Raw genomic sequence first — 26,366 nt, forward strand, 5'->3', positions numbered from 1 at the left:
TTAGTCAGCCACCAATTGTGCAAGTTCTCCCACTTAAAAAGACGAGAGAGGCCTGTAATTTTCATCATAGGTACACTTCAACTATGACAGACAAAATGAGGAAAAAAAATCCAGAAAATCACATTGTAGGATTTGTAATGAATCTATTTGCAAATTATGGTGGAAAACAAGTATTTGGTCACCTACAAACAAGCAAGATTTCTGGCTCTCACAGACCTGTAACTTCTTCTTTAAGAGGCTCCTCTGTCCTCCACTCGTTACCTGTATTAATGGCACCTGTTTGAACTTGTTATCAGTATAAAAGACACCTGTCCACAACCTCAAACAGTCACACTCCAAACTCCACTATGGCCAAGACCAAAGAGCTGTCAAAGGACACCAGAAACACAATTGTAGACCTGCACCAGGCTGGGAACACTGAATCTGCAATAGGTTAGCAGCTTGGTTTGAAGAAATCAACTGTGGGAGCAATTATTAGGAAATGGAAGACATACAAGACCACTGATAATCTCCCTTGATCTGGGGCTCCAAGCAAGATCTCACCCCGTGGGGTCAAAATGATCACAAGTGAGCAAAAATCCCAGAATCACACGGGGGGACCTAGTGAATGACCTGCAGATAGCTGGGACCAAAGTAACAAAGCCTACCATCAGTAACACACTATGCCGCCAGGGACTCAAATCCTGCAGTGCCAGACGTGTCCCCCTGCTTAAGCCAGTACATGTCCAGGCCCGTCTGAAGTTTGCTAGAGAGCATTTGGATGATCCAGAAGAAGATTGGGAGAATGTCATATGGTCAGATGAAACCAAAATAGAACTTTTTGGTAAAAACTCAACTCGTCGTGTTTGGAGGACAAAGAATGCTGAGTTGCATCCAAAGAACACCATACCTACTGTGAAGCATGGGTGTGGAAACATCATGCTTTGGGGCTGTTTTACTGCAAAGGGACCAGGACGACTGATATGTGTAAAGGAAAGAATGAATGGGGCCATGTATCGTGAGATTTTGAGTGAAAACCTCCTTCCATCAGCAAGGGCATTGAAGATGAAACGTGGCTGGGTCTTTCAGCATGACAATGATCCCAAACATACCGCCCGGGCAATGAAGGAGTGGCTTCGTAAGAAGCATTTCAAGGTCCTGGAGTGGCCTAGCCAGTCTCCAGATCTCAACCCCATAGAAAATCTTTGGAGGGAGTTGAAAGTCCATGTTGCCCAGCAACAGCCCCAAAACATCACTGCTCTAGAGGAGATCTGCATGGAGGAATGGGCCAAAATACCAGCAACAGTGTGTGAAAACCTTGTGAAGACAGAAAATGTTTGACCTCTGTCATTGCCAACAAAGGGTATATAACAAAGTATTGAGATAAACTTTTGTTATTGACCAAATACTTATTTTCCACCATAATTTGCAAATAAATTCATTAAAAATCCTACAATGTGATTTTCTGGAGAAAAAAAATCTCATTTTGTACCCATTTTGTACCTCAAGTGTACCTATGATGAAAATTACAGTTCTCTCTCATCTTTTTAAGTGGGAGAACTTGCACAATTGGTGGCTGACTAAATACTTTTTTGTCCCACTGTATGTTGAAGAGGGTGTGGCTTAAGCTGCATCCCAGTCTCACCCCACGGCCCAGTGGAAAGAAATGTGTGTGTTTTTTGCCAATTTTAACCTCACATTTGTTGTTTGTGTACATGGATTTTATAATGTCTTAAGTTTTTCCCCCAATACAATTTCCATCAATTTGTTTAGCAGACCCTTATGCCAAATTGAGTCAAAAGCTTTTTTGAACTCAACAAAGCATTAGAAGACTTTCTCTCTTTCTTTATCTCTCTCAATCTCTCTCTCCCTTTCTTTCTTTCTCTCTTCCTTTCTTTCTCTCTTCCTTTCTTTCTCTCTTCCTTTCTTTCTCTCTCCCTCTTCTCTTCCCTCCCTTTGGACCATACAGTGTTGATCCTACTCTGTTCTTTTGATTAGAGGGATTGGCCGGCTTTCCGTCCGGGAAAAGTCAGGAATGCTCCCATGATGCTCCCGGAACGCAGCCTTTTGATTGGCTGCTTGATGTATAATTCAGGATTCGATGTGAGACCTTAATAAGACTGGCTAATGATGTTGACAAGCGCCTCCAAATTCCCTCCACATACACATAAACACACACACACAAGCAAACGAACACGCTCACAAACACACATCACAACACACAGGGAGACAAGAACAAACAGCCACACACTCATATCCGCACACACGCACATAGAGACTCACACATGTTTCTTTATAGCAGTTTCAGCTATATTCCCAGCCATTCCATTCCTTCCCCCCTCCCTCATGGAAGTATTCAGTAGATTCTCATGGGGGTTGGGTTCAGTTGGGTGGAGCATTGGAAAATGAGCTATGCAAGAAGAACATCCAGTTCCCTGCTGAAATATTCAGTATTTCCGTAAAGTGTTGGATAGATATATGGGGTAAAAACAGGACTGCAGTGTTGGATAGACATATGGGCTAAAGACAGGTCTGTAATATGGCGTAGTGGTATCTCTAAATATCAGTAGGTGACAGTTGCTGTGCAACCAGATACATGTTCAAGCCCTCTCTCATTGAACAGCATTTGACTTGAGTACTCTTGTGGTTTCTCCATGTTGGTTCTGACTAAAAATGTGCAGTTGTGAAGTGGGTATGAGTACTTGAGGAAAACAGTTTTGACCAATATTCAGTTCAAAGTGGATATATTGAGTTTGGTGGTGTTTGTATGGACACAGAGTGTCATATAGACTATGTATTGAGAAACACTCCTCTCTGCCTATGCTCTGGGCGGCAGGTAGTCCAGAGCATTGGGCCAGTTAGAGCATTGGGCCAGTTAGAGCATTGGGCAAGTAACCGAAAGGTTGCTGGTTTGAATAGCTGAGCCGACAAGGTCAAGAAATCTCTCAATGTTCCCTTGAAGAAGACACTACCTAATTTGGTGTATATGAAGGTATATATGTTTGTTATTATGGGCCAAGCTGGTTAAGATAATGTCAAGAGTGTGCGAAGCTGTCATCAAGGCAAAGAGTGACTATTTGAAGAATCTCAAATATTACATATATTTAGATTTTTTTTAACACTTTTTTGGTTACTACATGATTCCATGTGTTATTTCATGTGTTATTTCATAGTCTTCACTGTTGTTCTACAATGTAGAAACGAGTAAAATGAAGAAAAAACGTTGAATGAGTAGGTGTTCTAAAACGTTTGACCAGTAGTGTAGCTGTACAAGTTCCTGAAACCTTGTTGTTATAGAATGACACAAGCCAATTATTTTCCTGGTGTTATTGTCGATTCACCTGATTGTATTGGCTAAATATTTGTTGAGGAAACTGATGAGGAAATGATATCGTCTCTGCAATTACAGAGAGTTCATAAACTGCTGTCACGGGTACTGCTTGGCAACTATTTGACAACCGCTTGGCATCAATGTGGCACAACCAAACTGCAGATTTCATAAACCTGCAATCAGTCTGCACTCTCTGTGGAACATTTGCCTGTGTGTGTGTGTGTGTGTAAGCGAGAGAGAGAGAGAGAGAGAGAGAGAGAGAAAGAATGAGTACAGGGGATACTGTAATGTTGTTTTAGGAGAAAATGTTTGTTCATGTTTGTAGTAAGGACTCTTTATTTCTGTATAAAGTTTTCCTGAAGCACTCACTGCTGTGATATTCTAGGCTATTTACATTTTCAATTGGAAAATGAATGTGCCTTAAATGGGAAAAAAATATTTCCGCCTAGTTTGGCGTATGTGTGTTTGACCCCCCAAAAATATGTTTCTTCAAGATATAGATTTGACAAAACAATATTACTCTCTCTTTGATATGTTATAACTTTTTGAGGAACTCTTCACACACACAGTTGAAAGGTTCTACAGTTTCTAGAGGGATAAGACAAGGGGTGAAAGTAAGGGGCGAGGTAGAAGGTGAGAGGTGAAAAATAGTGAAAGTGAGGGAGTGAGAGAGGAAGTCGGAAGTCAAGTCAGGGAAAGAGAGAGGAGTTAAGAGTTAGGAGCTAGGAGACAGGAGGTAGGAGGTACTGTAGGAGTTAGGAGGTAGGAGGTAGAGGAGGTAGGAGTTATAGGTGGTAGGAGTTATGGGAAGTAGGAGTTATAGGAGGTAGGAGTTATAGGAGGTAGGGGGTAGAGGAGGTAGGAGTTAGAGGAGGTAGGAGTTATATATGAGGAAGGAGTTATATGAGGTAGGAGTTGTAGGAGTTAGAGGAGGTAGGAGTTAGAGGAGGTAGGAGTTAGAGGTAGGAGTTGTAGGAGGTAGGAGTTATAGAAGGCAGGAGTTGTAGGAGGAGTATGTGGTAGGATGAGTAGGAGGTAGGAGGTAGGATATAGAAAGCAGCATGCTTGGTAGAAGTGTTCTAGTAGTTGAGGCTTTCTGAGCATCAGCATGACATAGACATGAGAGGAGAGAGAAAATAGACAAGCTGTGAACAGCACTGTGAAGTGAACAGTGTTTCATGTTGATAGGCAGGTGAAGTCGAGGAAGCCTATACTGTATCTAGCTTGTTTCTATGTTTCCTGTCTGATTAATGCCTATAGGCCTACTGTAAGGTACCTACATAAACTACAACAGGAACTGTGGAGGAGGAGTTTCTGCTGCAAGGTTTCTGAGCCGAGGCTATGGAGTGATTACACAAGCCAACTCTTTACCTTAGAACACACTGGAGAGTGGTTACACAAGCCAACCCTTTACCTTAGAACACACTGGAGAGTGGTAACACAAGCCAACTCTTTACCTTAGAACACACTGGAGAGACACTGGAGAGTGGTTACACAAGCCAACCCTTTACCTTAGAACACACTGGAGAGTGGTAACACAAGCCAACTCTTTACCTTAGAACACACTGGAGAGTGGTTACACAAGCCAACCCTTTACCTTAGAACACACTGGAGAGTGGTTACACAAGCCAACCCTTTACCTTAGAACACACTGGAGAGTGGTAACACAAGCCAACTCTTTACCTTAGAACACACTGGAGAGTGGTTACACAAGCCAACCCTTTACCTTAGAACACACTGGAGAGTGGTAACACAAGCCAACTCTTTACCTTAGAACACACTGGAGAGTGGTTACACAAGCCAACCCTTTACCTTAGAACACACTGGAGAGTGGTTACACAAGCCAACTCTTTACCTTAGAACACACTGGAGAGTGGTTACACAAGCCAACCCTTTACCTTAGAACACACTGGAGAGTGGTAACACAAGCCAACTCTTTACCTTAGAACACACTGGAGAGTGGTTACACAAGCCAACCCTTTACCTTAGAACACACTGGAGAGTGGTAACACAAGCCAACTCTTTACCTTAGAACACACTGGAGAGACACTGGAGAGTGGTTACACAAGCCAACCCTTTACCTTAGAACACACTGGAGAGTGGTTACGCAAGCCAACCCTTTACCTTAGAACACACTGGAGAGTGGTAACACAAGCCAACTCTTTACCTTAGAACACACTGGAGAGTGGTTACACAAGCCAACCCTTTACCTTAGAACACACTGGAGAGTGGTTACGCAAGCCAACCCTTTACCTTAGAACACACTGGAGAGTGGTTACACAAGCCAACCCTTTACCTTAGAACACACTGGAGAGTGGTTACACAAGCCAACCCTTTACCTTAGAACACACTGGAGAGTGGTTACACAAGCCAACCCTTTACCTTAGAATACACTGAAGAGTGGTAACACAAGCCAACTCTTTACCTTAGAACACACTGGAGAGTGGTTACACAAGCCAACCCTTTACCTTAGAACACACTGGAGAGCCCGGCATGTTAGTGTTCTAACTGGACACTATTGGAGTAAGCACTTTTTCTATTTCAGAAAGAGTGCATATGTGTGTGTGTGTGTGTGTGTGTGTGTGTGTGTGTGTGTGGGTCTCCTCTATGGTAGCCTTTCTTCCCCTCTAAGCCCCTTCATCAATATTCAACTCACTCACTGTGGTTCAACCACTGCCTTGACAGGGCAAAGTCCTGAGGAAAAACACACACACACGGAGAGAGAGAGAACTTGGCACACTGCATTTTCCACTGCATGTCGGAATTGAATCAGATGCCTTTAGATTTCACAGCAGTTATGTTAACCTTGCTGTATTTGTGCAATTGGTCGAACTAGGCAAGATGTGTCAGGAAATAGTTTTACACTTTGTGACTAGGCAACTGCACAAAGCATGCCTTATATAACATTCAGTGCTTTATTCTGATCCATAGAGTAAAACATACCAATGAAATTCTAGATGTCAGTTGACAATGACATTTCCCATTCCAAATGCCTACCATAGTCTACTCTACAACTTTATATCAATTGAAAAAATATTAGACTATAGGCTAGTATGAATAGTTCCAGACTTTTATAGTTTGGCTAAGATCTATTTAATTTACTGGCCTCGTGACCACCTTGGTCTGTGGAACGCAGGCGCGCGCCAAACGCCTTTCTACATCCTGGTAGCGCGAGCTTCCCTCTCTGCCATCCTCTTCCTCGCGCAGAGTCTGCGATGTGCTGGCGGGCAGGAAGAAACTAGCGCCTCTAGAAAAATACTATCTCTCTCGCTCTCTCTCTATTTTACACACACACACCCACTCAATTCGCAGGTGGCAAGCTCACCACCTGCCCCCCTTCCGTTGTCGAGTTTAATTGTAACAAATTAGCTTTGAGCTTTACAAGACCACGGATTGTTTTATCCTCTTAAAATCAGTTAGGCTACGCGCTCAAAACCGCGACAGAATGCAGGTATCGCCGAGGCGCTTGTTGAACGCGGTAGCGCACCATATAGGAAGGCACTAGGACCGGGGAGAGTTCCATCTCAGCTAGGCAGACTATGAGCATCGCATCCACATAGCCGGGCTGTGGAGGAAACCCCCATCGGATCTGTCAATATAGGATACTTGCGATTATATCTATACAGCCTCGTGGCGCAGCATAGTGGAGTGCGCGCCGGTGCGTTTGGGATGGTCGGGCACCCTTGGGAGAATTCCTGACCAAACCTCTTTTGGCGCAAAGCAAGTAGTCGAGTTTAGGTGGGAGTTCAATGGGCTACACGCTTCCATTTCCCGCCCCCACCCCCTCTTCGTTGTATATGTCATTTTTTGCCTTTTAGTTTGTATTTGGCCATAATCATTTTAGCTTTTTTTCACACTTCCCTATTTTCTACATCTTAGTCTCGCGGGAGACAATTGACGTATGTTTTTGTGGGAAAGCATGGCACTTTCTTCATTCATTTGAGAAGAGAACAAGATTCACATCTTTCTCTTTGGATTAAACCGCTGTTTAGACCGCGTCTATCGCCTGAAAGGGTGAGCTGCTTGAAATACTTTTCTTCAGTGGCACCCTGATACTCCATGGAAACGTTTTCTCTCTGGCTGGTCCGTCGCTGTGATGTCCAAAGCTTTCCCCACTGACTGACAAACGCGATCGGACCATTTTGGAAAGCCATTTGAAGGTAAGCCAATTTCCCCTCAGCTCTCTGCTCTGTCTTGTTGCAGGCAGCCTTCCGCTCCAAACGTTTGATAAAGTTGATTGGCCGTTTATTAAGTTGTTACTTCATTTGATTGCGGCAATGCATTGATGGATCTGGCTTCCGAAGGACGGTATAATTAAATAGGAAGTTGCAGCAGTTATTCTGAAAGCATTTCAGCAAATCACAGTATGTATCCAAGAGGGACGCACATGGCCAGTCTGTGACTGTCTTGACTGTGACGGACCGGGGAATGGTTGTGTGAAGTTGAGCCCCTGCCGCTGTTGCAGCACAGACTGTAATTATCAGCCTACACGGGGGGAAATGGGGAGAACTGGGTGGTTCAGAACAAACATACAGACGTTCAGGCTACTGCTTTCTCTGGTTGCTAACGAGACTTCCCGTTTGTTGTTTTCTTAGAAAAAGCCTTATACAATGCCTACCATCATTAATGTGGTGGATGCAGGTTGCTATGGCTTATAGAAGAGCTCAAGTGTGGTGATGGTAGAGGAGCCTATAGAGGAAACACTGCAGTGCAGTCTCACATATTGGCCCGCCGGTTTAGGGAAGCTCAGTGAGAGGATTTAGATAAAGGTGTAAACGAAGCGGAAGCGTGTTCCCTGTAGGCTTTGGGTACTGTATACTAACGGGGCACGTTTCATGCAGGTACAAGCTTTTTTTTTGTTTCACCAGAGCAATATTAACTTTTTTTCTCAATGGGATTTAGTCTCTCTCTCTCTCTCTCTCTCTCTCTCTCTCTCTCTCTCTCTCTCTCCCCCTCTCTCTCTCTCTCTCTCTCTCTCTCTCTCTCTCTCTCTCTCTCTCTCTCTCTCTCTCTCTCTCTCTCTCTCTCTCTCTCTCTATCGATTCAATTCAATTCAAGGGCTTTATTGGCATGGGAAACACGTGATAACATTGCCAAAGCATGTGAGGTAGATAATATATAAAGTGAATATATAAAGGATTTAGTCTCTCTCTCTCTCTCTCTCTCTCTCTCTCTCTCTCTCTCTCTCTCTCTCTCTCTCTCTCTATATATATATATATATATATATATATATATATATATATATATATATATATGTGTGTGTGTCTCTCTCTCTCTCTCTCTCTCTCTCTCTCTCTCTCTCTCTCTCTCTCTCTCTCTCTGTCTCTCTCTCTCTCTCTCTCTCTCTCTCTCTCTCTCTCTCTCTCTCTCTCTGTCTCTCTCTCTCTCTCTCTGTCTCTCTCTCTCTCTCTGTCTCTCTCTCTTTCTCTCTCTCTCTCTCTCTCTCTCAGCTTGTGTCCTTGTGCGCTTGCATGTCCATTTTATGTATGTGTGGTGCGTGTAAACGTGTGTGTGGGTTGCGCCAGTCAGAGAGACAGAGAGAGATACTGCACAGCTGTATCGCGGTTTACTGGCAATAAAAACGCACGGGCTAGGCTACTTGCTCTTTTTATTTTGATGGCAATATGCAGCTTATCGGGTGAATAGGCTATCACATAGACCGTATTCGAATTTGATACTTTACTGAGTTCCCGATTGAGAGTATAGTTTCTGTGGTGCCTGCCTGTCAGCGTTCTGCTGCTGTATAATAGCCTATATGGTGGTTGTGTACAGTATATGTAGTGAGTTCTGTGTACATTCCGCCCGGTCGTTTACCAACCTCCTTCACACAGCGAGTCGCGGTGTGCCCCTAGGGAAAAAACTGCGCAACCCCGGGGCTTTTGGGGGGGGACGTGCAAACGGGAGACATATGACGCAGGGATAAGGGTGGTTGATTGATGATGATCCTATTTCGGGAAGTGCGTCTCGATTAGAATGAATGGCGAGCCTCGCGACTGAATACCCAATAGGCTACCGAGCCTCGCCAAGCCCAACGGTCCTCAGACAGACGCAAACCCCAGGCGTTATCACTGTATTCATGTTTGTTATGGTGTTATTGCTGTTGGTTCGTGTCATGAGAGCACAATTTGAAGAGGAGCGCAGTGAATAAAATGTATATGATATACCATGCAGTGTGGGCTATACACATTGCATAATCAAAACAAACAAGAAATATCTCGAAATGTAATCGAGTATAGCCCAGACTACGTCCTAGTTTTCCAATAATGTTTAGGATGTGCCCAGATTACCAGTCATGTGAGAAATCCAATTCCGAGAAAGTCAGAGAACGTTAACCAGATCAGACAGTGCTTTTAGTGAGTAGCTGACCGGCCTACCCAGCCGTGCTCGTCTTAATGTGCCAGAGGCTAGTTGGAGCTGGGCCATGTCTCACATTCAATCTCTCTCTCTCTCTCTCTCTCTCTCTCTCTCTCTCTCTCTCTCACTCATTCACTCACTCACTCACTCACTCACTCACTCTCTCACTCACTCTCACACTCACTCACTCACTCACTCACTCACTCACTCACTCACTCACTCACTCACTCACTCACTCACTCACTCACTCACTCACTCACTCACTCACTCACTCACTCACTCACTCACTCACTCACTCACTCACTCACTCACTCACTCACACTCACTCACTCACTCACTCACTCACTCACTCACTCACTCACTCACTCACTCACTCACTCACTCACTCACTCACTCACTCACTCACTCACTCACTCACTCACTCACTCACTCACTCACTCACTCACTCACTCACTCACTCACTCACTCACTCACTCACTCACTCACTCACTCACTCACTCACTCACTCACTCACTCACTCACTCACTCACTCACTCACTCACTCACTCACTCACTCACTCACTCACTCATTCACTCTCTCACTCTCTCTCTCTCACTCACTCACTCATTCACTCTCTCACTCTCTCTCTCTCACTCACTCACTCACTCACTCACTCACTCACTCACTCACTCACTCACTCACTCACTCACACTCACTCACTCACTCACTCACTCACTCACTCTCTCTCTCTCTCTCTCACTCACTCACTCACTCACTCACTCACTCACTCACTCACTCACTCACTCACTCACTCACTCACTCACTCACTCACTCACTCACTCACTCACTCACTCACTCATTCACTCTCTCGCCCGTGCGCCAATGTTGCCCTCTTTCACATTTTAAACTGGAATATCTATTGTGGAGTTTAAGGCCATATTTATAAATTACATGGAAATATGGATGTCTATAATGCAGTAGTATAGCTTACTCTAAATCTTTAGCGCAATGGAAAGACACTGACTCTGCCAATCCAATTGCAGAGCAGAGTGTCACTTTATGTGGCTTGTCCTACAGGAGGCATAATGAGATCTGTTTATAGCAGGTGTATTCAACATTTTATTTCACAGGGACCCCTCCCAGGCAAACCTGCGACCAGGGACCTCATATGTTAGCAAAACATCTATTTTTCATGCATCTTATCATCAGGTGGATGATAATGCACTGTAAAACTTTTCCTTGTAAATTCACAGCATTTTTCTGGCACCACAGTTGCCAGCTTAATAGCGTCATTTTTCTTCACAGCAGATATGCTTTAATATAGTTTATAGTACTATTTCTTTACTGTAAAATATATTACAGCGTCCCTGCTGTAAATTTACAGCAGGGACAATGTAATATGTTTTACAGTATTAAACTGGCAACTGTGGTGCCAGTATAATGCTGTACATTTACAGGGTAATACCTACAGTAATATACAAATATTTTACAGTACTAAGCAGCATTGCAGGTTGTCTTTAGAAGACAGCTCCCTGAAATGTAATATTGTAAGAAAAACAATATGTGTACTATTATATATATATATATTTCTTCAAATTCATAACATGAATTGCACTTTAACCACAAAGAACAATATTTGAAAATAGCAACATTAGAATTCCAGATAGTACGAAAGAGAGAGAGCGATACAATGATAAGAACATAAAATGCTGGCCAATAATGTACTTCACCATACACAAACCAATTCATCAGAATAGGTCATTCTTCAAAATACTGGCCAATAATGTACTTCACCATACACAAACCAATTCATCAGAATAGGTCATTCTTCAAAATGCTGGCCAATAATGTACTTCACCATACATAAACCAATTCATCAGAATAGGTCATTCTTCAAAATGCTGGCCAATAATGTACTTCACCATACACAAACCAATTCATCAGAATAGGTCATTCTTCAAAATGCTGGCCAATAATGTACTTCACCATACACAAACCAATTCATCAGAATAGGTCATTCTTCAAAATGCTGGCCAATAATGTACTTCACCATACACAAACCAATTCATCAGAATAGGTCATTCTTCAAAATACTGGCCAATAATGTACTTCACCATACACAAACCAATTCATCAGAATAGGTCATTCTTCAAAATGCTGGCCAATAATGTACTTCACCATACATAAACCAATTCATCAGAATAGGTCATTCTTCAAAATGCTGGACAAAACCCCCCCACTCAAAACAGACCAATAAAAAATAGAAAAACAACAGATGGACAGGGAGAAACGTTTACATAAAACTATAACAAGAACTGCTTGCCTGCCTGTCATTTAGAGAGAAACCAGAGAGAGATCAAGAGAGAGAAAAATGCTGGATAGAGAAGAGCAGGCAGGGCTAGACTGGAGCCAGACAGGCACGCTACTGCAAGCCAACACAGGCTCCAGGATGGTGCTAGCCGAGCATCTGCTGACCTGACCCCCATGGCAGTATTTCTGAGAGAATGAGAGATGCAAACAAGTCTCGAATAAGTCTCTGTGGCGTGCAGATTATCACCCCAATCTTTGAAACTCTGGTCCTCCTTAGCTCTGATATGTCAACTAGGACAAACATGGAAATAGAAAGATCGGAAAGAGAGAGATTGCTATTACTATCACCACTACTATCAATACTACTACTATTACTATTACTATAACTATTACTATCACTACTACTATCAATACTACTACTATTACTATTACTATAACTATTACTATCACTACTACTATCAATACTACTACTATTACTATTACTATTACTATCACTAAATACTATCAATACTATTACTATAACTATTACTATAATTATTACTATCACTACTACTATCAATACTACTACTATTACTATAACTATTACTATCACTACTACTATCAATACTACTACTATTACTATTACTATTACTATAATTATTACTATCAATACTACTACTATTACTATTACTATAACTATTACTATCACTACTACTATCAATACTAATACTATTACTATTACTATTACTATAATTATTACTATCAATACTACTACAATTACTATTATAAAACCAATGCTTCCTTTGGCCGCCTCTCCTTCCAGTTCTCTGCTGCCAATGACTGGAACGAACTACACAAATCTCTGAAACTGGAAACACTTATCTCCCTCACTAGCTTTAAGCACCAGCTGTCAGAGCAGCTCACAGATTACTACATCTGTACATAGCCCATGTATAATTTAGCACAAACAACTACCTCTCCCCCTACTGCATTTATTTATTGATTTTGCTCCTTTGCACCCCATTATTTCTATCTCTATCTTGCACATTCTTCCACTGCAAATCTACCATTCCAGTGTTTTACTTGATATATTGTATTTACTTCGCTACCATGGCCTTTTTTGCCTTTACCTCCCTTCTCACCTCATTTGCTCACATCGTATATAGACTTGTTTATACTGTATTATTGACTGTATGTTTGTTTTACTCCATGTGTAACTCTGTGTCGTTGTATCTGTCGAACTGCTTTGCTTTATCTTGGCCAGGTCGCAATTGTAAATGAGAACTTGTTCTCAACTTGCCTACATTGTTCAATAAAGGTTAAATAAAAAAATATATATAACTATTACTATCACTACTACTATCAATACTACTACTATTACTATTACTATTGCTATAACTATTACCATTACTATTACTATTACTATAACTATTACTATCACTACTACTATCAATAATACTACTATTACTATTACTATAACTATTACTATAACTATTACTATCACTACTACTATCAATACTACTATTACTATTACTATAACTATTACTATCACTACTACTATCAATACTACTATTACTACAACTATTACTATCACTACTACTATTATTACTATTACTATAACTATTACTATCAATACTACTATTACTATAACTATTACTATCACTACTACTATCAATACTACTACTATTACTATAACTATAAATATTACTATCACTACTAATATCAATACTACTATTACTATAACTATTACTATCACTACTACTATTATTACTATTACTATAACTATTACTATAACTGTTACTTTTACTATCACTACTACTATCAATACTACTAATATTACTCTTACTATCACTACAACTATCAATACTACTACCATTACTATTACTATCACTATTACTATCACTACTACTATCAATACTACTACCATTACTGTTACTATTACTATTGCTGTGACTATTACTATTGCTATTACTATTACTATTACTTGCTGGGTAAAAAGGTAGATGACAACTGACAAATCCAGGTTGTGTGTTCATCAGGTGTGTGTGTTTGTGTACTTACATGTTGGAGTTTTTCCACTCCAACTCCTTCAGGTCTGCGGGGAAGCGTGTGACACGGGTCTTGCAGCTCACTCCTTCTTTTGCTGTGCATTTTGTAACAATGTACGCTGAAAGCCGGGAAGCATATTCAGGGAGTGAATACATTTAATAAATAAAAGAACAAAACAAGAAACACAAACAGCTCACCGACATAGAACAGGAACACTGACGACCGGGGAAGAACCCAAAGGGAGTGACATACTGTACGCACTAGATACCACTAGATACTCTAGGTACCACTTTACTATCTTTCTGTTCCACCTTAAATCAGATAACTGTATTACCAAGCATGATCAGCCTTGGGGTGTCCGGCAAAGGAATTTGCGCCTCGACATCAACCCGCCTTGCAGTGACCTTAAATCACAAAACATTCATAAAAAACGATTCAAATCATGTGTAATAGTACAGTATAAACATAATTCATCATATATACACTTTATAAGTATAAAACAACTATTCCTTATATCTGCCAAGAGGAACAGAGATTCGTCCTTCTCTTTGAAGTGGGTCATCAACAAAAGAATGGTGGCAGTGGCTGTTAGATCGTCATTGCCTCTGATATTACGGGTGATTTCATTCAGCAGGCACTGGATCTGTCTCTACTTGGTCTTTTGGCTTTTAAAAAAAGTTTACAATTCTCGCACACTTGTTCAGGAGAGCTTGAGTCAGGCGACTGTCAATCTCAATGCCAGTATGGAAGTGGTTGCAGAGCCATAACTTGGTGAAAAAGAAGGGGCCTTTGTTCCTGGAGGACACTGACTCTTGGAGGATGACAAGTGTTGATCATGTGCTGTTGATAAGCGTATGTCAGCTTCATCAGGTCTTCCACTTCTCTCTTGTCTGCACCTCTGGGGCCCACACAGCTGAAAATGGTTGCCATCACTTGTCTTTTGTTTTACAGGGAGTCGTGGGGTTTCTTTCTCTGCAAGGTCCTGTGGTTGCCAGTTGATGCAGACATATCTGTCGACATTGGTTCTTGCTGTTTTTGCCTGTCCGCTGATGTCCCTTCCCTCTTCATAGCTCCTCTTTGGTCTACTGATTCTATCTAAAGTGCACTTACAATTTATAGGCTCCACTCTGGTCTTAATCTTAGTGAACAGGAAGTGGTACCCACTGGCAAGTGGTTCTCCTTCCTCAGTCAGGTCTTCAAAACTCTTTGGGTACTGCGTTACAATGGATTTTGCAATTTCACTGTATACAGCCTTGTTGGGATTGGGGCAGTGCTCACGCATGGCGTCGACAGTCTCCCTCACCATCTGCCACCTACCTGCCACTTCTACACTATTTATTTGGGTAATGGCCTGCTTGAGGCTGGGGGGGCATCCTCTGCCACTTCCAGCTACCAGCCAGCCTGCAATAGGAACATTACACTACCCCCAGCCACCAAATTGCATACACACACCTGAAGAGCTATCAAGCTAAACCATGCAACTCATGCCAACCACACAATCTCAATAACAACATGTGTAACATATCAGTTTGTGCTAATTTACTTAATTCATTAATAAGGATAGCAATAGCAGGGGGAGTATTCCACTATACTTCTCCTAAGTCACACACACCCCCAGACTGAATAGAGCTAACCAGAGATATTTAGAGAAAGGTGTCCAATGGAGTTCCTCATCTCAGAGCTAGCTGACGTTAGTAAGCACAATACCCCTTTCATCTGAGATGACTCTCATGCCAACTACAGAATCCCTGAAATATGATAAATCCCAAGGCAAAATGTCAGGCTGTGCCTGCTGACAAACTAAAGGTGCATTCGACCTAGCTAAACGCTCACTACCTCTCTAGACGGACAGTCTTTTTGTCCAGTGTAGCCTACGACCACTTTGCCACTAATACCATAATGTTACCAACATGCCACCCATGTAAAATGCCCACTGGTTGAGTAACCTATCCAAAGAAACCCACATCATATGGATTTATGCATGTTGTTAATGCTAAAATGATGCGATCTATAGCTACAATATCACTGATTATTTTACCAGCAAGGAAGATCAACGCAACAGACCGACATGTTAACTTGGCTAGGTAACACAATACAAACATGCTAGCGAGCTAAAGTAGCTAGCTAATAGTAGCTTAGTTAAGAAAACCTGCAGTAGGTAGTTCTATTAAAATTTGTCTATATAGTATATGGAATTAGTACAAACAGTGCATTCGGAAAGTATTCAGACACCTTGACTTTTTCCAAATGTTGTTACTGTCATGAAGTGGTCCTTTCTGGGTATAGATCATGGCTTCCCCCTCTCCTACACCCAGGTTCTGTTATCTCAGGTCATAAATTCCTGACAGAGACTCTCTCCCCCTTTTCATGCAGAGAGAGACCACAGAGTGAACAAAGGATTTCACATGGCCGAACTCCTAAATCCCCAAAATGGGAAAATTAAACTATATGTCCACTTGTGAGAATGTGAGAAGGGTCCGTGGACACTTAAGGGACAGTAATGTTGAGTGTGTTTCATTTGGTGACCTCACGAAGGACAGGAAACTGTCACGAGAATTTTGCTATCTCAATGGTTGAACTCGACTATCACTCAAGCTTTGTCTATTTCCCAGAGGTCGTACATCTCCGGTTAATAAAGAATTAGACCAAGTCTCAGATTGTGCAATAGATCAATACTTTATTCAGAGAGCACGCTGTCTTCAAAATGAGAACACAATCTTTTTATAGCACACATGAACTCACATCAGTAGAAACTCCACCTCTCTTTAGGTGGGCTGAACTTTTCCAAAGTTCACATACATTGTTTATCAACCTTCTGCAACATGTTTCATCATCTTCTGCAAGCCTAGCCATTTCTAAGAGTTTTTCTCCTCCCTAGGGTGGGGAGGCCTCTTTCCAGTTATTCGTTTCACCGTTATCACAAGTTGACAGTTCAGTTTTCCTTCAATGTCTCAACTATACCCAGCTCATTTTGCGAAATAGTAACACAATGGCCTAGTCACACACATTATTGACTTATGACTCGAACACATTTCATACAATTATATGGTTTCAGGGTGGAATACTTTAGTCTTTACCTTAAACATACAAATTATTCAGAAACACACATTACTATATCTCTGAATGTGTTTTCTCAATTATGGTGTTTGCATCTAATTCTTGTATAAAATGAATGAGTAAAGATGAAACTATTTGAAACTAAATTATGTAATGTGATGTTAAACCTTTCATGTGAGAGAATTGTATTCCCTTTAAAGTTTAACTAAGTCATTGGCCCGCCCCTGTGAGCACAGACATGATCTGGCGTCATGGAACCGCCCTTTCCTATTGTTACGAATAAAACCCCTTCCTAAGGAAATCCTCTTCAGACCACGCATACCTCGGTGTAAGAGGAGATGGCACAGGTTTGAGTACCAAAACTAAAAACTATACCACATGGAGCATTGGCTACATGCCTGGAAATGGTTAAACTCTAAGACTATCGATCCCTACAGAATAAGAGAAAATAAATTATGTAAAGAGCTAGAAATTATGTAAACCTGGGACGAGAATACAGACAACTGCCGAAACATCTATTCTATGAGAACATTTCTGAATGGCACACTGAAGTATCAATTCTAACCACAAAATACTTTGATCTTCAGGGAAGTAGAGAGAGAGAGACTCAGATGAACTCTCCAGCAGACGGACCAGATTCCAAAAGAGAAGACAACAAAGACACATGGGCGTAAATATATATTGATTTCAATTATTCCCGAAGGAGTGAGCGTTCATGTGCAAAGGATTAGCATTTCAATTAATATAATTATCAACTGTGTGTAGAGATCCCATTTGTCTTTCCCGCTTCTTTCTCAGTCCACGCCCCCTTCCCTTTGTCCACACCCCCTTCCCAGTCCACACCCCCTTCCCAGTCCACACCCATTTCCCTTTGTCCACCAAGTCGTCATATCGGCTTAGCCCACTAGGGAATCTTCCCTATCCTTGTTAGTAACCAGTATCTACTGTTTGTTTGTTTATGCATTTCTGTGATTATTTAGTTAGTTAGTAAATAAATGATTAAGCCAATTGGTGTATGGGTGATTCATAGTAAAGGCTGGGTTCGTGCAGATAACCAACAATTTACGAAGTTTGGCATGAGACGACGTGAGGTAAAGAATAATTCATTAATAGATTACAAATTGATCAGATATTAAAATATCTGAAGAGTAATATTCAGAAAATTCTTACTTTGTAATCTGAAGATTTTCCGTGGTGCCCCAACTTCTTAGTTAATTACATATACATGATCAGTTTAATCACGTAATAATAATTACAGATAATTGATTTGATAAAATAACAGTTTTAATGATGCCAAAGACACAACATTACGTTACAGCCTTATTCTAAAATGGATTAAATACTTTTCTCCTCATCAATCTACACACAATACCCCATAATGACAAAGCAAAAACAGTCTTTTAGACATTTTTGCTAATTTATTACAAATAAAAAACTGATATGACATTTACATAAGTATTCAGACCCTTTACTCAGTACTTTGATAAAGCACCTTTGGCAGTGATTACAGCCTCAAGTCTTCTTGGGTATGACGCTACAAACTTGGCACATCTGTATTTGGGTAGTTTCTCCCATTCTTCTCTGCAGATTCTCTCAAGCTCTGTCATGTTGGATGGGGAGCATTGCTGCACAGCCATTTTCAGGTCTCTCTCCAGAGCTGTTAGAGCTCTACGGACAATTAATTTGACCTCATGGCTTGGTTTTTGCTCTGACATGCACTGTAAACTGTGGGACCTTATATAGACAGGTGTGTGCTTTTCCAAATAATTTCCAATCAATTGAACTGACCACAGGTTGTAGAAACATCTCAAGGATGAACAATGTTAACAGGATTCATCTGCGCTCAATTCTGAGTCTCATAGCAAAGGATCTGAATACTTAAGTAAAAAAGTTATTTCTGTATATTATTTTTGATAAATTTGCAAAAATGTTAACAATCTATTTTCACTTTGTCATTATGAGGTATTGTGTTTATATTGATGATGATTTTTATTTATTTAATAAATTTTTTGAATAAGTCTGTAACGTATCAAAATATGGATGAAGTCAAGGGGTTTGAATACTTTCCGAATGCACTGTACGTAGCAGCTGTTCAAAAATATTTTGGCGACTTTTCCCCGAAATAAAATATTAAATAGATTAAGTGGAACAGAACGCTTATTTTATTTTCTCATGCGTCTTCCCTCAGACCGTTTGGCGTGGAGCATCACATTGGTGGGAAGATTGTTCTCAGGGCAGGCCTGGTTGTAAATAGGTTCAAGTCGCGTCGGGGACAATTTTAGCATTTTAGCTTTCCAAACCTTCATCGAATTATCCTAACCTGCCACATTAATTATCCTAACCTGCCCCGTTAATTATCCTAACCTGCCACGTTAATTATCCTAACCTGCCCCGTTAATTATCCTAACCTGCCACCTTAATTATCCTAACCTGCCACGTTAATTATCCTAACCTGCCGCGTTAATTATCCTAACCTGCCACGTTAATTATCCTAACCTGCCACGTTAATTATCCTAACCTGCCACGTTAATTATCCTAACCTGCTAATTCTCCGTTAATTATCCTAACCTGCCGCGTTAATTATCCTAACCTGCCCCGTTAATTATCCTAACCTGCCCGTTAATTATCCTAACCTGCCCCGTTAATTATCCTAACCCCTATCCCCGTTAATTATCCTAACCTGCCCGTTAATTATCCTAACCTCGTTAATTATCCTAACCTGCCACGTTAATTATCCTAACCTGCCGCGTTAATTATCCTAACCTGCCACGTTAATTATCCTATCCTGCCACGTTAATTATCCTAACCTGCCGCGTTAATTATCCTAACCTGCCACGTTAATTATCCTATCCTGCCACGTTAATTATCCTAACCTGCCACGTTAATTATCCTAACCTGCCACGTTAATTATCCTAACATGCTGAGTTTTTTATCCTAACCTGCCATGTTAATTATCCTAACCTGCCACATTAATTATCCTAACCTGCCCCGTTAATTATCCTAACCTGCTGCGTTAATTATCCTAACCTGCCACGTTAATTATCCTAACCTGCCACATTAATTATCCTAACATGCTGAGTTAATTATCCTAATCTGCTACGTTAATTATCCTAACCTGCCCCATTAATTATCCTAACCTGCTGCGTTAATTATCCTAACCTGCCACATTAATTATCCTATCCTTCCATGTTAATTATCCTATCCTGCCATGTTATTTATCCTAACCTGCCACGTTATTTATCCTAACATGCTGAGTTAATTATCCTAATCTGCCACCTTAATTATCCTAACCTGCCACATTAATTATCCTAACCTGCCCCGTTAATTATCCTAACCTGCCCCGTTAATTATCCTAACCTGCCACGTTAATTATCCTAACCTTCCCCGTTAATTATCCTACCCTGCCACGTTAATTATCCTAACCTGCCACATTAATTATCCTAACCTGCCCCGTTAATTATCCTAACCTGCTGCGTTAATTATCCTATCCTGCCCCATTAATTATCCTACCCTGCCACGTTAATTATCCTAACCTGCCACATTAATTATCCTAACATGCTGAGTTAATTATCCTAACCTGCTGCGTTAATTATCCTAACCTTCCCCGTTAATTATCCTAACATGCTGCGTTAATTATCCTAACCTGCTACATTAATTATCCTAACCTGCCCCGTTAATTATCCTAACATGCTGCGTTAATTATCCTAACCTGCACATTAATTATCCTAACCTGCTGAGTTAATTATCCTAACCTGCCGTTAATTATCCTAACCTGCCACATTAATTATCCTAACATGCTGAGTTAATTATCCTAACCTGCTGCGTTAATTATCCTAACCTTCCCCGTTAATTATCCTAACATGCTGCGTTAATTATCCTAACCTGCTACATTAATTATCCTAACCTGCCACATTAATTATCCTAACCTGCTACATTAATTATCCTAACCTGCTGCGTTAATTATCCTAACCTGCTACATTAATTATCCTAACCTGCTACATTAATTATCCTAACCTGCTACATTAATTATCCTAACCTGCTACATTAATTATCCTAACCTGCTACATTAATTATCCTAACCTGCTGCGTTAATTATCCTAACCTGCTGCATTAATTATCCTAACCTGCTACATTAATTATCCTAACCTGCCACGTTAATTATCCTAACCTGCTACATTAATTATCCAAACTGCTACATTAATTATCCTAACCTGCCACATTAATTATCCTAACCTGCTACATTAATTATCCTAACCTGCTACATTAATTATCCTAACCTGCCACATTAATTATCCTAACCTGCTACATTAATTATCCTAACCTGCCACATTAATTATCCCATTAATTATCCTAACCTGCTACATTAATTATCCTAACCTGCTACATTAATTATCCTAACCTGCTACATTAATTATCCTAACCTGCTACATTAATTATCCTATCCTGCTACATTAATTATCCTAACCTGCTACATTAATTATCCTATCCTGCTACATTAATTATCCTAACCTGCTACATTAATTATCCTACCTGCTACATTAATTATCCTAACCTGCTACATTAATTATCCTAACCTGCTACATTAATTATCCTAACCTGCTACATTAATTATCCTATCCTGCTACATTAATTATCCTAACCTGCTACATTAATTATCCTATCCTGCTACATTAATTATCCTAACCTGCTACATTAATTATCCTAACCTGCTACATTAATTATCCTAACCTGCTACATTAATTATCCTAACCTGCTACATTAATTATCCTAACCTGCTACATTAATTATCCTATCCTGCTACATTAATTATCCTAACCTGCTACATTAATTATCCTAACCTGCTACATTAATTATCCTAACCTGCTACATTAATTATCCTAACCTGCTACATTAATTATCCTAACCTGCTACATTAATTATCCTAACCTGCTACATTAATTATCCTAACCTGCTACATTAATTATCCTAACCTGCTACATTAATTATCCTAACCTGCTACATTAATTATCCTAACCTGCTACATTAATTATCCTATCCTGCTACATTAATTATCCTAACCTGCTACATTAATTATCCTAACCTGCTACATTAATTATCCTAACCTGCTACATTAATTATCCTAACCTGCTACTGTCGTGGAAATATTCAGTCAATAATACCTCTGAAATACCGGAGCCTGTGAGTTCAAATAGACTTTCTTACAATAGTAATATCAGCCGAGCTGGTTCATGAAAACAACTAACTTTCCAGCCTTGGCACACACTCTTAATCCAGGTTTCATCTTTACGTCACACACATAGTAACTCCTCCTAATGACTTATCCCCTCTGGCATTTAGCCACCGTTATCTTTTTGCCTTGCACTAATTTTAGTGTGGTTTCACATTAGGGCATGGGAACGTTAGAGCCATAGCAATGGTTTAGAAATAAACAGTCATGTCCAGTCCCCAGACAGGTGCATGTGGAATGGTGTCTCATGACCCAGACACACACACATAGAGTGCACTATTCTTGCTGACTCCGCTGAAATGAACACACATGTTCTGGAAAATGTCTAATAGTATGCAAAAAGTCACTTCTGCTAGTCAAAACCAGCAGACCAGCCCTGAGAACAGTCTTGGTTTCAACTATGCAATAAAGCTCTCTTTCTCTCTCACATACCACAGACTGTTTGGTGCCTCCAACTACAGCTAATACAATATGTTATTGTAATTTTTACACAAGGCTTACAATTAAAGGTAATATCAGTATTTTTATCATTTTACCCAGAATACAGTGCAATCTACAGCATTAAGGCTGTAAAACGCATGTAAGGTGTTGTTACTGTACATTCTAAAGTGTTTTACTGTTGAAATTACAGAAAAGTGTAGCAAGGAGAAGAAATCAACATTTTAAAATGAATAGATTTGGTAAATAGTTTTTCATGATTGTAAACTCTAACATAGCCTATTAGCAAGAAAGGTAACTCCAAACCCATATTGGCTAAGAGTATCTGTTCAGCTGATTAAACAAAGGTTAGCAATGTGTTTGAGATCAGTTAGGAATGTCCTTGTTTTTGAAAGAAAAGCACATTTTTTGTCTATTAAAATAACATCAAATTGATCAGAAATACAGTGTAGACATTGTTAATGTTGTAAATGACTATTGTAGCTGGAAACAGCAGATTTTTTATGGAATATCTACATTGTCATACAGAGGCCCATTATCAGCAACCATCACTCCTGTGTTCTAATGGCATGTTGTGTTAGCTAATCCAAGTTTATAATTTGAAAAGGCTAATTGATCATTAGAAAACCCTTTTGCAATTATGTTAGCACAGCGGAAAACTGTTGTTCTGATTAAAGAAGCAATAAAACTGGCCTTCTTTAGACTAGTTGAGTATCTGGAGCATCATCATTTGTGGGTTTGATTGCAGGCTCAAAATTGCCAGAAACAAATAACTTTCTTCTGAAAATTGTCAGTCTATTCTTGTTCTGAGAAATTAAGGCTATTCCATGCGAGAAATTGCCAAGAAACTGAAGATCTGGTACAACGCAGTGTATTACTTCCTTCACAGAACTGCGCAAACTGGCTCTAACCAGAATAGAAAGAGGAGTGGGAGGCCCCGGTGCACACCTGAGCAAGAGGACAAGTACAATAGAGTGTCTAGTTTGAGAAACAGACGCCTCACAAGTCCTCAACTGGCAGCTTCATTAAATAGTACCCCGCAAAACACCAGTCTCAACGTCAATAGTGAAGAGATGACTCCGGGATGCTGGCCATCTAGGCAGAGTTCCTCTGTCCTGCGTCTATGTTCTTTTGCGCATCTTAATCTATTATTTTTATTGGCCAGTATGAGATATGGCTTTTTCTTTGCAAGTCTGCCTAGAAGGCCAACATCCCGGAGTCACCTCTTCACTATTGACGTTGAGACTGGTGTTTTGATGTTATTTTAATGGACAAAAAATGTGCTTTTCTTTCAAAAACAAGGACATTTCTAAGTGACCCCAAACTTTTGAACGGTAGTGTATGTCCAAGTGACGAAAGATCAACAGCTTGTCTCTCTCTGGTAGCCTATTCACGGCTGTTTTTCAAAGCCGATGTCAGATACTCCATTATGTGTAATTTGCTCAAAACTAGGAGTTGAGAAATAATGTGGACATCATTAGAAAGAAGGTATTTTCCTTTTTTTGTACTGTCTGTATGTGATTCAAAATGGGTTTATTCTGTTGTTGCTAGCGATGTTCAAAATAATATTTTTGGGGGGAAAACATATTTTTTTGCTGACCCACTACAGTACCTCTGCGGACCACTAGGGGATCGCGGACCCCCAGTTGAATCACCTTGGTATAACCTTTATGGAGTTTTTCAAAGTAAATATTTGCAAACTTGGACTATATTCATTATTATTGAACTAATTTAAGAATCCATTCAAGGCCGAAGTTACAGGTTAGGTTATTCGATACATAAGCTTCTTCTAGCGACAACCGTATCCTGTAGCCCCTACGTCAGTCAATGCACATTTCCTCTAGCCTTCTTCTCCACCTCCGGGTGTCATAAGGCGCTCTCTCCCACGGGGCCATGTACGGCACTCCCCGTGGCTTCCCTGTTCATTCATTTTCCAACATCCCCTTCCCAGCATGAGCATTTAATTGTTTTATATGGCTTCATCTCTGTGTCTACTGGAGGCTGTTAAAAAGCCATTAGGCAGTCGTCATGAAGTGGTCCTGTAGCATTGAAACACCCAGGTATTGGATTACAGCGAGGGCTAGCAGACCTCTCTATATGGAAAGAGAGTAGATATGGAATGGGAATGCTAAGTGCCTCAGTGGAGAGGAGAGTAGGTTAGTACTGCACGTCTCTGACATTTTGTCAACAGCTCCATTATTCTGTTACTCGCATCGTCAGTATGTGTGTGTGTGTGTTTGTGCCAGTGTGTGTGTGAGTAAGTGTATGTGTTGATTCAGGTCAGCGCAAAGGGGGTCACACGCGGAGTCTCAGAAATGTTTTGTGAGTGTGCTCCTGTTGAGAAATTTTCCCGCCTTTACCTGGCGGCTTGACTTTCCCTCTGAGAAAACACGGTTTGGTTTCTAAACATTACATCATGATTGTGTTACCGTAGCAGCCCTGGGATAAAACTATCCACAGAGAACTAAGCCAAGAACAGTATGTCAACACCAGGGTTTCCGTTAGGAAAATGTGGCGCCGGACATTTGACCGGCAACATTTTAATTTACTGGACATTTGAGAAATGTACCGGACCCATATGCATTAGGTGCATAACCTGATTTGGGCGTCCACCCAAAGTGCTCAGAATGGCAGCACATTTACAATATGGTCATTCATATTAACAGAACATGCCAGTCCAGGATGCAACGATGTGTGGTTTTCTTACCGAATTCTGATGTGTACTTTGAACATGTTAGAATAACTTTCCACGTTTACATTTCCTCAGCCAACAAGACCAGTAACTAACCTCAAAATCACTAGCCTATGTCAATCCTCTGTATTATAAACGTTTAGGCTACCTATTCTATTGGTCAGCTTGTCAATAAATAAATTGCCTATTCCAAACAGACTCTGGGACCCTTGTGGGAAGTTAGATCCCAAATTCATACAACCGGCTGTGATTGGGAGTCAGTCTCAAGTTTAAATGTTGATAAACTATTATTTCTTCACATTATAAGGGCAGCAATGTGCCCAGACAGCAGGCTATGCTCTAATGTTTGTTCGTTCCATAATGCAATTAGCAGTAAAACAACCTTGTCGAAAGGGCACTGCACATGTGAGCAGTTTCATGTTACAGAGATGAAAATATCCATTAGAAATGTAGACTTTTTTATTTAACCAGGCAAGCCACTTAAGAACAAAATTCTTATTTACAATGACAGCCTACCCCAGCCAAACCCGAACGACACTGGGCCAATTGTGGGCCACCCTATGGGACTCCCAATCACAGCCGGTTGTGAAACAGCCTGGAATCAAACCAGGGTCTGTAGTGACACCTCTAGCACTGAGATGCAGGGCCTTGGATCGCTGCGCCACTCAGGAGCCCAAGAGGAGATCTAATAGGCTACTTTGAAGCAAGGTAAGACATGCTTCATAATATGTATTAAAACCTTCAAGTTTCAAACAATTAAGTAGCCTATATGTTTTCAAAGGGAACACTGCCTCCAGCTCATAGCAAAGTGGTGTGTGACGCGTTGATGAAGCCGGCCTTCTCTTGCCATTGATGCTTTCAAAACAACTGAAAACAACTGGGAACTCGCAAATCTCAGCCTTATCGACTTCAGTGCATTCAAGACAACTGGGAAGTGGGAAAAAAACAAGCTCAGACTGGGTAAATATTT

The 26,366-nt window shown here is 40.6% G+C and overlaps 1 protein-coding gene across 4 annotated transcripts in view; it reads left to right on the forward strand.

Moving 5' to 3' along the window:
* The first annotated feature begins 6,510 nt into the window (after positions 1–6,510).
* Positions 6,511–26,366, forward strand: part of LOC112238580 (interleukin-1 receptor accessory protein-like 1-B) — a 462,784-nt gene continuing 442,928 nt past the window's right edge. For all 4 annotated transcript variants that reach the window (XM_042319851.1, XM_042319853.1, XM_042319852.1 and 1 more), the window contains exon 1: positions 6,511–7,470. The gene's annotated coding sequence lies outside the window, so the exon portion shown is untranslated. The remainder of the gene's footprint in view (positions 7,471–26,366) is intronic.

Source organism: Oncorhynchus tshawytscha, linkage group LG03 (genome assembly GCF_018296145.1).
Source record: "Oncorhynchus tshawytscha isolate Ot180627B linkage group LG03, Otsh_v2.0, whole genome shotgun sequence".
NCBI lineage: Eukaryota > Metazoa > Chordata > Actinopteri > Salmoniformes > Salmonidae > Oncorhynchus > Oncorhynchus tshawytscha.